A 16,706-nucleotide genomic window follows, 5' to 3' on the forward strand; every position below is an offset into this window, starting at 1 on the left:
ATTTGCATCCAATGGCTTTCTTATTTTGAGGTAGGTATGTCAGTTTTCATGTTTTATTTCTTTCCAGAGCATTGATCTCTTCTTTCATGGCCTGCTTCCATTTTGGATTGTCTTGAGCTTCTATGTAACTCTTTGGTTCCTGCAAGTTAGAGACATTCTCCACAAAGTAGCTATGTGCAAGAGTCATTTTAAGGTTAGTGGGATCATCAGCATTGCAACAGTCATAGTCTTTCATCCACACAGGTTTGCTTACAAGTCTACTTGACCTTCTAGGTGCTAAATTATCACTATCATGTTCTTGACTAGGAGCTGCAGGCACTATGTCAGGTTCACTGTTATCATCAATCTCATCATGTTCAATGATGGTAGGTAATGGGCACACTATGTCCTTGTTTTCTTCTACAGTGGTTTTAAAGGGAAAAGAGTCTTCATGAAACACTATATCTCTACTAACATGTATGTTACCTGTGTTTAAATCTACAACCTTATACCCTTTTATACCTTGCACATATCCTAGAATTTGCATTTTTGTCCCCTTGGTTCAAATTTCCTTTTAAAAGAGTGTACATTAGTAATATAGCAGAGGCACCCAAAAACTTTGATGTGATCATATATAGGTTTTCTGTTATATAACAGTTCATAGAGGGATTTCCAATTCAAGTTTTGAGTTGGCAGTCTATTTACAAGGTATGTGGCCATTAGTAAATCTTCTGTCCAGAATTTTGAAGGGAGACCAGCATGAAACATAAGGGATCTGGCAATTTGCAAAAGGTGTTGGTGTTTCCTCTCAACAACACCATTCTGTTGAGGTGTGTACACACATGTCCTTTGATGTATTATCCCTCTTTTGTGGAGAAAATCTTGGCACTCTTTGTTAACAAACTCAGTGCCATTATCAGTTCTTATCTGTTTTATTTTAACATCAAACTGTGTTAGCACCATATTACAAAATTGTTCCAGTTTTGATTGAGTTTGTGATTTATGAACCATTAAATAAGTCCATGTGCTTCTACTGAAATCATCTACAACTGTGAGCATGTATTCATAGTTATTAATAGAGTAATTTCTGTAGGGACGCCACACATCTACATGAATCAATTCAAAGATGGACTTGATCTTGATTTCACTATTAGGGAATGGTATTCTGTGCTGTTTTGCTAAAGGGCATGCTTCACATACAATTTTGTCATTAACATTGTCAGTACATAGTTGCATTTGTCTCAAAACACCTAGGCTAGTATGACCTAACCTATTGTGCCATAGCCTTTCATCACATTTAGGCTTACACCTGTTTACATTGCATATATCAACCTTTATATTTTTTGTATTTGGAGTAGTCATTCTAAAATCAGTGGGTATGTGAGCTGGTAGGTTCTTCTCTAACACATAGAACCCCCTTTGTTGTCTACCTACGGCCATCACTCTTCTAGTCCATAGGTCCTGCACAATGCAAGTTTGATTTGTGAAGTGTATATTGTAATGTTCATCTCTACATAACTTGCTAACAGAAAGCAGGTTGTGTTTGAATGTGGGCACATATAAGACATGTTTTGGTGTAATGTTTTCAGAGATATGAACTTCTCCTGAGATCTTAATATGTTGGCTGAATCCATTAGGTAATTTCACAGAAATTTCATTATCAAGAATGTGAATGTTTGTAAAGTCCTTTATAGAAGCACACATGTGGGCAGAGGCCCCACTATCAATAATCCAGACATCATTAGTAATAGGAATTGTACCTGCATAGCTTTGGAAGTCTGAAAAATTCGAACTTATCTGGCTACTGCTTTGATCTTGCATGACCTTGAGGACCTCCTTCTTGATTATTTCTGAAAGGCTCTTATCATTTGCAGTATTGAAAGAGGTCTGTACATCATTCATTTCTTGTTCTGTCCTAGCATTCATAGCCCTTGAATTTAATGATCTACCAGCAACTTTTCTTTGGTCAAGAATAGTTTTATACGAATCTGAGAAGCCTATTAGTTCAAAGCATCCCTCCTTTAGGTGTCCTTTCTTCTTGCAGTAATCACACTGTAGTTGCTTTTTGTCCATTGGTAGCCATTTCTTGAGATTTCCTTTTATGTAACTTTGCTTTCTTGGCTCAAAAGTCTGCACAGCCATGACCCCTTCCTTTTCTAATTTAGAGGTGCCAGAGTTGACTTCCCTTTGCTTCTCAACCCTATGCACCATAGAATAGGCTTTCGCAGCAGTTGGTAAAGGGTCCATAAGTAAGATCTGTTTCCTCACATGGTCATAGGCATCACTAAGGCCCATGAGGAATTGCATTAATTGGTAAGAAGCCGCCCTATCAAACAACTTCTTGCTTGCCCCACAGGAACACTCAGGCAGAGGGTCCAATGATCCTAGTTCATCCCACAGCCTTTTAAGTTTTGTAAATATACAGCTACAATCATATCCTTTTGTGATATTGAGGCAATTTCCCTTTGTATCTAGTAGAGTAGAGGGCCGTTGCTATCACCAAACCGTGCTTCAAGTTCGACCCACAAGTCCCTAGCTGAGTCTGCATACAGGAAAGCTTCTGCAATTTCTTTTGCAATGGAACTCAAGATCTATGAAACCACCATGTAATCATTCCTTTTCCAAGCCTCTATGGCCTCCTTACCTTCTGTAGGTTTTTGGTATGATCCATCAATGAAGCCCAATTTCTGTTTTGCTCCCAGGGCTATCTTGATGGATCTTGCCCATGATAGGTAATTATTTCCGTTCAATGGTGCTGACACAAAGTTCATTCTAGGTTGATCATTTCCTTGTGATTTCAAATTGATGAAATCAGAGGAGTTTTTCTCTTCCATGGTGTTCTATCAATTGTTTTCTTGGATTTTGCAGTTTTCTTGATTCCAAGAACTGATAACAATGGCGCAGCAGTTGGTGGTTTCTAACAGTTTCAGAGCTTTGCCTGCTCTTATGCCATGTTGAGAAACTGGATTGCAGACATGAATTGAAAACGATGGAATGAATTCAAAATGGGAATCAAGTATATGAACAATAGTTCTGTATTTCTTGGAAGTTCTCAAAGTACATTGCATTCCTTCAGGAAGAGAAAGGCAGTGTATATATACATTGTTGGGCCCAACTAACTTAACAACTACTAAGTTGCTGAAAAACTAAACGAATAGTAAAAAATGCAATTTACAAAAACACGACTACTGCAGATAAGGGAACACTTCTAGCAGCAGCTATTGTAACTCCTTCGTTCTGAACAATTGAATCTGCAACTCTAGACCTGTTGCTCTGTTTCCATTTAATGCTGAATTTCATCATATTTATAATTTTTTAAACAATTAGAGGGTATTCGTAATTATATCAAATTTCAAGGGAGGTCATTGTAATTTATCCTAAATATTGATATATTTTAATAGTAATTAATGTCGAATCAATAATTTATTCATTGTCTTGTTAAATTTTGATTTCAAATTAAAATTTAAATTCACAAACTCGAAACCTATTAATGGCAATTATTATTTACTACAGAATATCATCTACTCAGATCACATTATATTTAATTTATAATCCACAATCCAATTTCTTTGATTTGTAATCGATCCAGCCAGCACATTTCCGAATATACTTTCTATATTATGAACTATTAAATATACAATACAAATATGCCATATATATAAATATAGTCTCCTCCACCCAATTCATTTCAATTTGAAAAATATTCGACACTAATATGAACTCTTCTCTTCTCATTTTTTGCTTTATTCTTCTCATTTTTGCCAAAGAAGGTACGTAATTCATCCCATACACGTCGCGTCAAATACAACAGACTCTTGTAATAACAGTAACAAACAAAAAAAAGGGGCAACGCGATCTCCTTTCGACACTGCGACCCTCTGATGCTATAAGTTCAGGGAGCTCTTTTTTTTTTCCTTTGTTTAGGGAGATTTTTTTTGTCTATTAATATTTTGATATGAGGTGCATGAAATATAGTTAAAATGCCAATGAAGCCTTTTTGGATTGGTTTGATCGAGGGTTCACAACTAAAAAGTTGTGGGTCCAAGTGCCAATAAAGTCTTTGTTCACTTTAAACATATTCGCTGGTCTGAAATATTAGTGTATGAATCAGAATTTGAATTTAATTGTACAGAATAATGTAATAAATTTTTATTATTAAAAAAGAAAAAAACATGTAGCTAACGTAACAAAGATTTGCGCATGTTGTGCTGTAGGGACGAGAGAAGTGGAGGCTTGTCTGAATATGCTGTGTTCTGTGGCAATGGGAGTGCAAGAATGTACGATGGGGAAGTGCATGGTGTCGTGTGCTACAAAGTATAGCGGCATTCGTTATGGGGAGTGCCTCTCTAGCACCAATTGCCGCTGTGTTGTTGATTGTTGTATTTAATGATGAAAGAGTTGTTTCTTCAATTGGTTCAAATTTAAATACAACCAATTTTCACCCTCAGTTATGTGGTTTCTTCTCTGTGTGTGTGATCGATGCTTTAAAATTTTACTAATAGATAACTGATGGAGGACAAACAAATTGCAGAATAAAGGGAAAGATCGTTCCAGTAAAGAAGGGAGGATACCGCCTTAAAAGGAAAGTTTGAAGTCAAACTTACCAAAATATTGTAATTCGACAGATTACGAAAATACTCTTTGTAGACAAATTCTAACCATGTGAAAGTGTAAATATAATTCTAGCCATGTAAATATAAGATAAAAGTATTCCAGGTAAAGACATGATCATGCTTAATTCAACGGTCGATCATAAATGCAAATATAACGATTATTCATTATAGATAAATTGGGTATGGTCATTGGTACGACCTAACGATCTCACATTTTCTTACCTTGTGGATAGTCAAGGATCGTCCATTGACTAAATCCCTGATCAGTAAACAATTTTGGAAACGTTCTCAAGATTTAATTACCGACAACATTAAGAACTAAAAAGGCCCAATTCTAACCAATGAATTCCTACGAGGATTAATTTAAGTTAGATTGTGCATTCCTCACAACATAATCGAGAACTTCTACATAATCAATTATGCTATATTACCACTAGTTATCGAACTAAATAAACAATTACGGATTTGCAAGTTCAATTGGCTAGACAAATATTCTTGATAATAAATAACGGTACCTATCATTCATAAATCAGATTATTTCTAATAAAAGCACAGAGAACAACACAAATACCAATATGAATAAATATAGAAAGCATAAATTAGATCTCACAACTTGTTGGAATTAAGCATTCAACAAGTTTTCAACCGGAATGAGAGAACTAGCTAGACATGCTCATGGAAGAACGCATGAAAAACAAAGTAAGAAAATATCATAAAAACGTAGAGAAATAGAGAGACGAGAATTCAAGGTCTGAAATTCTCAAGAGTTCAAAAGTTTATTCTTAAAGTAAATTACATCACATATATATATATTAACTAGATACTAATTCTACTGGGATTAAAGGTAGTCCTAATTGGACTAAAAGACTAATAGAAATAAAATTATAATCCTAGTTAAACTCCTCATTCATCAAAAGGTAGTCCAAGCAGTTCCAAATTCTTGCCAAAAATTGAGTTTGAGTCTTGTCCAAATTTCCATTTTGGTTCTTTTCTTTATTTTTTATTTTATTTGTCCTAATGCTGCAACATAATATTTAATTAGGAGCATTTTGGTCACAAAATAGGTCAAAATATCACATGAAATAAACACAAAATGTGATCCTATCAAGGACGAAACGTTATTTTGCCTTTACCTACTCTAAATTCGCTTAAGTTTTGTACTAGTATAAATACCCAACTTCATTTGAGGAGGGATTTTTTGGGAGGAGAATTATAGTATGAAGAGTGCTGAATGGCACCCCTATAATACAAATCTAATCGATCTTGCTTTTTAACGATATAAGTAACATGGCAGTGAAATGTATTTTGGCGCACATGAAAATATTAGTGAGAAATCCTCTAAATAAAGAAAATATCACATGCGGCCCCCTAAGATTTTAGAAATGGAGATCATTGTTTCTCGTGGGGAATTTATTTAAAAAATACAAGAAAAAAAATTAAAAAAGTAATGTATTTTGAAAAAAATTAGAAAAGTAAATGGCACCGCGGTGAGTAACTGCAATGCCATAATTTTTTATTTAAAAAAAAAATTCACTATGTCACCGCGGTGGTCAACCGTGGTGACATTGTTTTTAAATAAAACAGATTTTTTGATGTGTCACTTTTTTTTTTAAAAAAAAATTATTTTATTTGACGACAAATTGCTGCCAATCTCTTATTAAAATTTCGGCACCATCATGGCGAGTTGTCAATCATTAAATATACCGTTTGACTCCCCTTGATGAGGCGAACATTTTCCCACAAATAATTTCAAGTTTTATCAATCGTAAATAATGAATTTTTAGCACGAACACCGCACCTTTCGACCGTCGATTCGCCGCCACCGGAGCGACCCACGATGACGAACCACCACCAGTGGACTTGCCTCGACCTAACTGTTCTAACGAGACCAACCTAGTTCAGTTTTATTAAATATTTGTTAAGATATGAAAATTTGAAGATTTTTTCGCGAAAATTCGCGCTGAAGCTGTTTGCTACCATTTCTACAGCACGATTCACAGATTAAGACCATAGCCGTTCGAATTCTGTCGTCCAAACGATTCCAACAAGACCAATCTTGCTCAATTTCATCAAGTATTTATTTGTTCAATTAAAATACATATTTTATAAAATAGTTATAATTAATTAATAATACTATTTATAATAAATAATTAATTAATAATACTATTTATAATTAATTAATAATTAATAATACTATTTAGATCAGTTTTGCTCACTTTCATCAAGTATTTGTTGAGATTTGAAAATTTGAAGATTTTTCCACCAAAAATTCGCTGAAACTGTTTGTCAAATTTATTTTCTTTTTTTTTGTTTTCAATTAAAATACGTATATTTTAAAATATTTATAATTTTATTAAATTCTATTTAATTAATTAGAAATAGTATTATTAATTATTAAATAATTAGAAATAGTATTATTAATTATTAATTAATTATAAATAGTATTATTAATTAATTAAATAGAATTTAATAAAATTATAACTATTTTAAAACATATGAATTTTAATTGAACAAAAAAATACTTGATGAAATTGAGCAAGATTGGTCTTGTTGGAATTGTCTGGACGATAGGATTCGAACGGCTATGGTCTTAGTCTGTGATTCGTCCTGAGGGTGGAGAAACGGCAGCAAACAGCTTCAGCACGAATTTTCGGCGGAAAAATCTTCAAATTTTCATATCTTAACAAATATTTAATAAAATTGAACTAGGTTGGTCTCGTTAGAACCGTTAGGTCGAGGCGAGTCCAGTGGTGGTGGTTCGTGATGGTGGGTCGCTCCGGTTGCGGCAAATCAACGGTCAAAAGGTGCGGTATTCGTGCTAAAAATTCATTATTTACTATTGATAAAACTTGAAATTGTTTGTGGGGAAATGTTCGTCTCATCAAGGGGAGTCGAACGGTATATTTGATGGTTGACAACTCGCCATGCGTAAAATAAAATAAATTTGTTTTTTTAAAAAAAAATTTGTCAAAGCGGTTCAAAATCACAGTGACACATTAAATTTTTTTTTTTTAAAAAATAATATCACCGCGGTTGGCCACCGCGATGACATAGAGATATATTTTTTTTTTAAAATAAAAAATTGTGGCACCGCGGTGCCACTTATTTTTCTAAATTTTTCCAAAACACATTACTTTTATAATTTTTCTTTTTTCTTGCATTTTTTAAATAAATTCCCCGTTTCTCGTTTTATGGTGCCATCACTAAAAATATTATAAATAATCATATTTTAAAACTTGTGGTTAGTAAATAAAATCGAAGAAATAATTTTAGTTTTTATTACGATTGATCAATATTCGCCATAAGTTTTAACCATACCAAAATATTTGTCATAGTTTTGGTCATATCTAATATTTTGATCATACTTGTATAAACATTAACAGCCAATCACCTTTACGAGATCATAATTGATTTGTATTCATTATAATTTTCTTTTTTTAATTATAGTAATAATTAACTGTAGTAAAAAATTTTCTACTCCATATTGCCCTTTTTTTAAAAGTTAAATAGGGTCATATTCCCCCCACCCTCCTTCTAAGGAGATCTTTTTGCCTACTAATATTTTCATAGGGTATCACTAGCTTGTTGCATTTAACACAATAAATTGATGAATTGAAATTTGACTTTAATTCGATTTTGGATCTAATTATATCATAATTAAAAATTTTCAATAAATTGATATATGAGCTCAAATTTCACTTGATATATGAGCTCAAATTTCACTACAAGAAAGTAGGGTATCATGGATGAATATTACAAATATATATTCTTTTTTTCATCTTGATAGAAACGGATTTAGAGACAAAAAGTAATTTTTTCTTAATATTGTGAAGTTTTAAATCATAAAGAATTGTGGCGGGTGTATTCTTCCGTTTGATTCGAGTCGAAATCCACACTACCTCTCTAGACGAAATGATTTGCTAGGCTGTACGAGTTCGCTACCTCTACCAGACAATGTTAAGAGCTCTGAGAAAAGAAAAGCAGATTGTTAGGCTAGCTGGGGTGGCCCCAAACTAAGACACTTTGATGCTTAAGTTAGTGTTTGGTATCGAGGTCGTCAATAAGCGGGTTGCTAAAGCATAAGCGAGCTCCAATGATATAAAATAGAGTGTTGACCGTGATTAATGTCTTACCATAAATGTACTGACCATAGAGTATTTATAGTGTATGAGGGGGTCCATTTCTCCAATAGTTGTCCGCCACGTGTGTCGGGTTATTAGGACAGCTCGCGGGTCTCGACTCGAGTATCAACCTAAACCCATCAAAAAGACGCGGATCTTCTGGGTAGAGTTGAAATGCGAACTCCTTCAAGGGAAAAATAGTCTTTTTCAAACAAATTAGGGTTATACCCATTATTATTCCCCTACTTCTTCTTAGTGTCTCCAACACAGTAAGAGAAGTTAAAGAGTTATTCAATCTTAGCCTTTTGATTCTCTTGTTATCCTTAGCATCTAGCCCTTAATTTCGACGCACTTTTCCATTGTCTAGGTGCAATCTACTACCTCTAAGTGCGATTTGCTTGTTTCCTGGTACCTTCATTCCCAGGTACTTCCTCGCAACCTCCCATTTCCTTTTAATCATTTATTCGAGTTCTAGTTCAAGTTTGGAGTCTAGTTCCAACTCCACTTCTACCAGTTCGTCCGCGACCTCCCGCCAGCCTTTAACTCATAAGAGTCAAGTTGGCCCCTCTTTTAGGATTGATATACATGATAATGTAGAAATCTTAGCTCCCTATCTTACCCTTGAGCAATACAAAACAATGATAGCTGACGAACCCTGGCTTGGTATTATAAGTACACTACAAATGACCGTTGCAACGATTAGGAAACTGATTCGGGTCGAAATCCACACGACCTTCCTAGACGGAATGATCTGTTAGGTTGTTCGAGTTCGCTACCTCTCCCAGACAAATTTTAAGAGCCCTGAGAAAAGAGAAGCATATCGTTCGGTTTGCTGGGGCGGCCCCGAGCTAAGACACTTTGATGCTTAAGTATAATGGATGATACCAGAGGAGTTTCTCCTGTGGCGGCCTTGATTTTATTAAAAATTATTATGTTTGGTCTTTGTAGCTTGATGAAGTGAAAAGTTGGATGAAACCCTTTTCCTTCAATTTCTGGAGCTGCTAAAATGAATTTTTACTCCAGGATATCTCCTCATTTTAAATGGGGGTTATTTTTTCCATGCGCCGTATACTGCCCCACAGATCCATTCCGGAAATTTTGCGATCTCCAAAAAATCTGGTGACATAGTATGAACTTAAACGAGTGCTCAAAAATTATACCATTCTCTGACATCTTTTGGTTTAGACCTCTCGAGCATCCAGATCCAATAATATTCTCCGGATGCGTCAATTACGGTCTTGCTTGGATTAACACCTATGCGGAAACCAATTTTTCCACATTCTCCGGTATACCTGCCAAGCAGAAACCGAAGATATATTAACTTTAGAAGTGTTTGTTGTCCTGAGGCTAATCTCTCCCTCTTTAACCCCAGAGGTGCTGGGTTAAATTGAACCATTAGGAGCTTGTACTTTCTGTGACTCAATAGTTGCCTTTTCACTAGAGTCTAGCGATAACCTTGTGTAAGCACTACTTGAATTTGCTGCTACAGGTGTTGAGTCCTGTACTCTAAGTGTAGGTTTAGAGCCCTACTCTCTCAACTCTCGAGTCATCATCGAAGGCGATGCTTTTCGAATTGATTCCATTAGATCGTGCCATAATAAGCTAGAATCCAGTTTGGTACCCCTGATTGCCATCTATAGTGTCAAGATCAGCCTGTTGAACTTGGCCAGTTATTTGGGTTTTCAACGTTAGTTGTCCAAACTATCAAGCTCCTCAAGATTTTTCCTGAGATGCATAACCTTATAATGATGAAATATACTTTAGATGCCTCCATCTTTGTCAGGAAATATGCAAGAACATTGTCATGAGATTTTATAACAGTAATATTGGCTTTCTGCTTGCCATGATACTACGTGCTTTCTCAATTTTTGATTCGAGTTTAGTTTTTAAGAAAGCTTTAACATTTTTTAATTATCAACTTTTAAAGTGAATTTTTTGGCAAGTAAGAATAAAGGCCATTTTTTAAATGCCTTCCAAACCACAAAGAACTCTTTTTCGTTGATACGCCAAAGTTTAGCTTGTTGTTGTGTAAACAATCCTCCTGTGTATGTACATGGGCTCTTCATCAGTAGTTGTCTTTTTCATGAGCATGGTGTAAAATATCAAAACCCAAAACAGAGTGCCATGTAAATCAGAGCCAATGCATTGATCATAAACCCTTTTTACAAAAATCTCACGTGTGTATTGATGAACTACTTGTAGGGAAGAAATAACCTGCTTTAAGTAGGAGCTCCCTTCAACTATTAAATCAAGAAACCAAGAAGGAATTAATAAACTGCTCCAATGAACTCACCTAACCTCTACTAACTAACCTGAAGATAAGAAGTGTTGAACTAGCTAAAAACATAAAAGACAAATAAACGCTTAAGCTATTAAGCTAGCAACAACAAAGTGTATTACTAATAAAAGTGTAAAAAGAAAAAAGCGACTGCAACTAGTCGTTAATACTTTTATGAACATTAACTCTGAAACTCTGTTCTGTTCTCTGCACTATTGCTTGCTATTCATATCTTAACATCCACTCCTCAAGATGGACATGGGAGAAAATTGATCAAGCCTAATTACCCAAAAGAGGATGGAATGAAGGACTAGGAAGAGATTTAGTAAAAATGTCGGCAAGTTGTTCCATAGAAAAGATGTGTTGAGGGGAAAGAAACCAGATTCATATTTGTCACGCAGCAAATGACAAACGATTTCAAATTGCTTGGTTCTTTCACGAAAGTATGGAGTGCTAACTATATGAAGAGTTGCACGATTATCGCATAGAAAAGGAACTAGTGTAGAAACATTAATTTGAAAATCCTGTAGTAAGGAATAAATCCAAGTAAGTTCACACGCTACAGATCCCATGGACCTGTATTATGCTTTAGCTGTGGACTTAGAAACAATGGCTTTTTTTTTTGTTTTCCAAGAGACTAAGGCAGGACCAAGAAGCACATAGAAACCTATAAGGAAACGACCAATATCAACGCAAGAAGCCCAGTATACATCACAGAAGAACTTCAATTCAAGGGCTCATCCTGAAGGGAAGAAAAATCCTTTCTGCATTATGCCTTTAAGATAACGCACTAGATGTAGTGCAACATCCCAATGCTGCTTGCATGGTGTTTTTGGAGAAACTGACTTAGTTGCTGTGTAGAATGATATATATCAGGGCTTGTGAACCCCAAATATAACAGGCGGTCAACTAGTCTTCTATACACTTTAGGATGAGGTAAAGGATTTTTTGCCTACACAGTGAACTTGATTCCTGCTGGTAAAGGTGTGGTGGTTGCCTTACCCTGATCCATCCCAACATCTGCAAGAATGTCCTTGGTGTATTTGGTTTGTGTGAGAACCATTCCTTGTTTAGAGTGGGCAATTTCAATCCCTAGGAAAAACTTTGCAACTCCAAGATCATTGATGGTGAATAGCTCATGTATACATTGCTTGACATCTGAAATGAAGTCCTCTAATGGTCCTGTGAGTAAATGTCATCTACATAGACAAGTAAGCCAATAAAAGCTACAGGAGAAGATTTAATGAAAAAACAGTATGAAAGATCATGTGGTACGGCCCCAGAACACGCAAGCAGAAGCGGTAGCGGTAGCATAAAACACATACAAAAATTGAAATTAAAGCATAAAATAAATGAATCCAAGGGGTGTACCTTTGGAGTTCCCAGGCATTCGATGTAAAGTTAACAATAAATACTAACATAAAAGGAGGTGAGGTAAAATTGCATAAAGAAACCAAAAAGGAATAGAAAGAACGAAATTTTATCTTTGTCAGAATCCGCCTACTTTAAACGTTCATGCGAGGCTTCAACACAGGAACCCTCTAATTCTTCACACTACACCGATACTAGAATCCCAATGCTTCCTTTGCTAGAAGAAATCAAGATAAAAGAACACCAAAAAGTTGGGGAGGGAGGGGTGACCGAGAGAGATAGACTAGGGAGGGAAATTATTTTTGTGTTGTTGTTATTATGTAATAATATTATGTACAATGATATATATGTATATATATACCTTGTATAGATGTAGGATAAATGTGTCTAGGTACATTTATTCATCTACGAGGTATGATTAAAATTGCACTTTCCAAAATTGCAACTTGCTAGCCAATAATTTTCATCCATAGAATTTTCAAATATGCTCAATTGGGGAGTGTTGGCCAATTTTTATGATTAAAAATACAAGGCCTAATGAATTTTTATTTAAATTCAATTTTAATAAAAATTCACCAAATTGAGCCAAATATGTATTTAATTTAATTAAATACATAAGCCCATATTGTCTTTATTAATTAATAAGGTCTAACTTATTAAATAATAAGGAGAAGCCCAACATAAATTAATCCCATTAATTTATCCTTGGGTCTTCTATCCAATGGATCTCTCGTTTGCAAGTAATCGAATTACTTGTGGAATTAATTTAAATTAATTCCTTGTTCTTTCCTGGTGATTTATGTGTGACTCTTTAGGTTCACCTTTCAGCTAGACTTGCGCTAATGTCAAACACTATTATTAATTTAATTTAATTTAATTAATAATTCTTGATTAACCCTTAATCAAGAAAGCCCTTCGTCATGGGTGGTCGTCTAGCAATAGTCCATGGCACTAGAGACTAAATGAATGTTCGTGTGAACATTTAGACTCTCGAGTCAATATGGATACGGTCCTTCCATCTACCGTCTCCCGACCTTAGTCTAGGACATGAAATTTATCAGTTTTCATCTTGGACTAGGTATCTATGCTTTAATATTTGAGACTGAGTTACACTTAATTAATCGATAGAGGTACCTTCTTTGAAACGCGACCAACCACTGTAGCCCCAGATTCATAAGGCATAAGCGCGTCTCCAAGTGCATAGGAGATAACTCTATCAAAATACTAATAGGGGACGAATCCTCTTCTTGGAACTCACTGTCCTCGCCATATACTCCGACTGCACCGGACGAGGCTTATGATACCATATCTGCGACACAGTCACCTCCCGCACACATCCAAGATGAAGTCATCGTATGCACGTGACTGGCGTAATTCCTCAAGTCTGAGAACTACTCACGTACTATCGGAGCCAGGGATTCCAGTCATATCGATCAATTCTCTAAGGCTTTCATATGACGATCCCCTCAAGTCAGTTCAGTTGATTAGACACCTAGTCAATCAACCCACTAAGATCGCATAGACGCTCCACGTCTGTCACCGATAAAATACGGTACTCACTAATTGAATGCTACTCTTAGTGCAAGTCTCCATAGGACTCTCGATACTCAATCTCGATGTCCTCGACTTAGAATGTCTCAAATCCAACCTTTTGGCAGTTGGTTTCATGAACGTCATTCAATATGCGGCCCAACTGCGCGGTTGCCAATTGGTTTGGTGGATTTTTGTTGTAATGTTCTAGCAGATGTAAACATACAGAATGAGCACAACAAAGTAAATACCAAATGAGCGACTACTCATTTTATTCACTTAAAATAATATTATATAATATCGATTAATTTTCATAATAGAATACATTCAGGTCAATCTAAATTGGTTTTTCGATCATCTATCCTAACAAAATAATCATTCTTTAATTGCTTAAAATATGACATATATATACAATTATGTAAGTTAGAATTTATGAAAATATTATTAAATTTATAATTTCTCTGCATAGCACAGGGTTCACGCTAGTATAAGTCCAGCACTATAAAACCTCTCGTTTATGGGACCAAATGTATCTTAATTACAACGTTTATTGCCATCTAACTCCAATATTTCAATCTACGACCTTCATAACTAATTTGACTGTCGAAGTTATTATGCTTGGACAAGCCCGATACCTTTGTTATCGGTGCAGATTTCTGATTTACTTTGTCGACAAAATTACATTTTTTTGTCCTGTAATTTTAGGTCATTAGCACTTTTCGTCCTGTAAATTTCTTGGTTCACACATTTATCCTTTTTATGGTATTTTTAGTTCTGTACTTTGCAGATTTGGTCCTTTTTTGGCAGATTTAATCTTGTTTTTACAATTTTGGCCCTTGAGTAAATTTTTCGATCAATCCGTTTAGTCGGATTATTACGTCAAGTAGCACCTCATCTACCACGTAGCTTTGGTTTTATGTTGACTTGCCCCACAAAATCCTAAGACACTTGGCTTTAAAAAAAACATACACTTTTTCTACAAATCCCCAATCCAAAATCCAAATTTAAGAGAGAATCCCTTTGAAAATATGTAACTTCGTGCGAAAATCACTGATCGATTAGAAGAATTTGTTGATTTTGTTGGACTCGAAGGAGGTTTGCAATGTTACAAGCCAAAGACCGCAATTTATTACCTCCACCGTACTGTGATAAGTGACTGTTTGATTGTTTGTTATGTCTTGTTTTTTCTACAAAAGAATCATAATATGAAAATAAAAATTTATGAAAAAAAAATTGTGATAATTTATAATTAGAATATCACATACTTTGTAGTCTTCACATGAGTAGTATTTCCTATCGAATTATCATTGGTCCCTGAACACTTCAATCAAACTTGCTTCCCACATTTGCAGTTGACTCGACTTGACCCACAACTTCTTTAACTCATCCTTTTGGTTTCTTTAGCTTGAAGTCGAAGTCCGAGGTTGTTGGACTTGTTCAAGAAGACAACAATTTCATTTAAATTTTTCCTTGTCCTTTTGAAGAAGAAAATGAAGGAGTTAAGGTTTGATTTTGGGAAGATTTCTTCTCATCGTTGGTTTAAAAGTTATAAAAACTATGACTCATGTGTCAGATGAGGTGTTACTTGACGTGGCATCCAGTCAATCGAATTAACAACTAAATCTACTGAAAAAGGATCAAATCTGTGAAATGCAATACTAAAATTACCATTAAAAATGACTAAATGTATAAATCAAGAAAATTACAGGATGAAAAATACTAATAACCTAAAATTATAGGACTAAGAATATAATTTTGCCAACTTCATCCTATCAAGTCAGTCCGTGTGACCTCCCAACCATATGATCCCGTGATCAAAAAATACTAATCAGTACTTAACAAGCACAATCTTTAAAATCTTCTCTCAAGACATTGTCCTCAATACATAAGTAGGTTTTGATGTAAGTGAATGAAATATGAAATGGGAATTGAGTTAAACATTCTTTCTTTTGGAGTAAATTTTTAGCGCCCAAAGTTATTTCACAGATGCTCCATTATTGATTTTTTTTTTTATTAATTACTACAGCTAAAATTAAAAATTATGATAAATATTAAGAGATAATTACATTTACTCCTCTTGATTTATAGTATGTTTACACAAATCACCCTTCTCTTTTAGATAATTATACATATACTCACTAAGATATCATTATCACAAATCACCCTTTATTTTTTTGAAAAGTTACACACGCACCCCTTAAAAATGTTAACATCATTACATAAACTACCCATATTTTTTGGCTGTCAGGGGTAATTTCTGTAATTATGCAAAAGATAGGCGATTTGTATAAATAGACCATAGGTTAGGGAGCATGTAATTATTCCAAATACTAATTAATTATGATAATTGTGCAATGATTATTATCAGTTTCTTCTACATGCGAGACCAATACATAGCTAATAATCATGACTAATATTTTGGCCATGGCTAACCATGACAAATCTATTAAAAGTGAATTTCACATTTGTTTAATTGATTTTGATAAATAGTATCAATTTGTCATAATTTTTAAGCTTTAGTCATTTATTATATAGAAAAGGTAAATGACAACGAGCTCCCATGATGTTTGCCATAATTATAGATACACCTTCATTGTTTGAAAAACTATCAATACTCCTGGATTTTGACGATTGTCCAACATCTAGCCCAATATTTTAGAATTTTCAATTCGAGTTGTTCGATTATATTACAATTTTTTATTTTTATTTTTATAAAAGAATACAACCAAAGAAAAATTGATAATTCCACATCTCCATCCAATGATGACATAATTTTATCAAATATCAAGAAGAATATTGATTATTTCTCATATA

The sequence above is a fragment of the Sesamum indicum genome, linkage group LG7 (assembly GCF_026168435.1).
Source record: "Sesamum indicum cultivar Baizhima isolate 11 linkage group LG7, ASM2616843v1, whole genome shotgun sequence".
In the NCBI taxonomy this organism is placed as follows: domain Eukaryota; kingdom Viridiplantae; phylum Streptophyta; class Magnoliopsida; order Lamiales; family Pedaliaceae; genus Sesamum; species Sesamum indicum.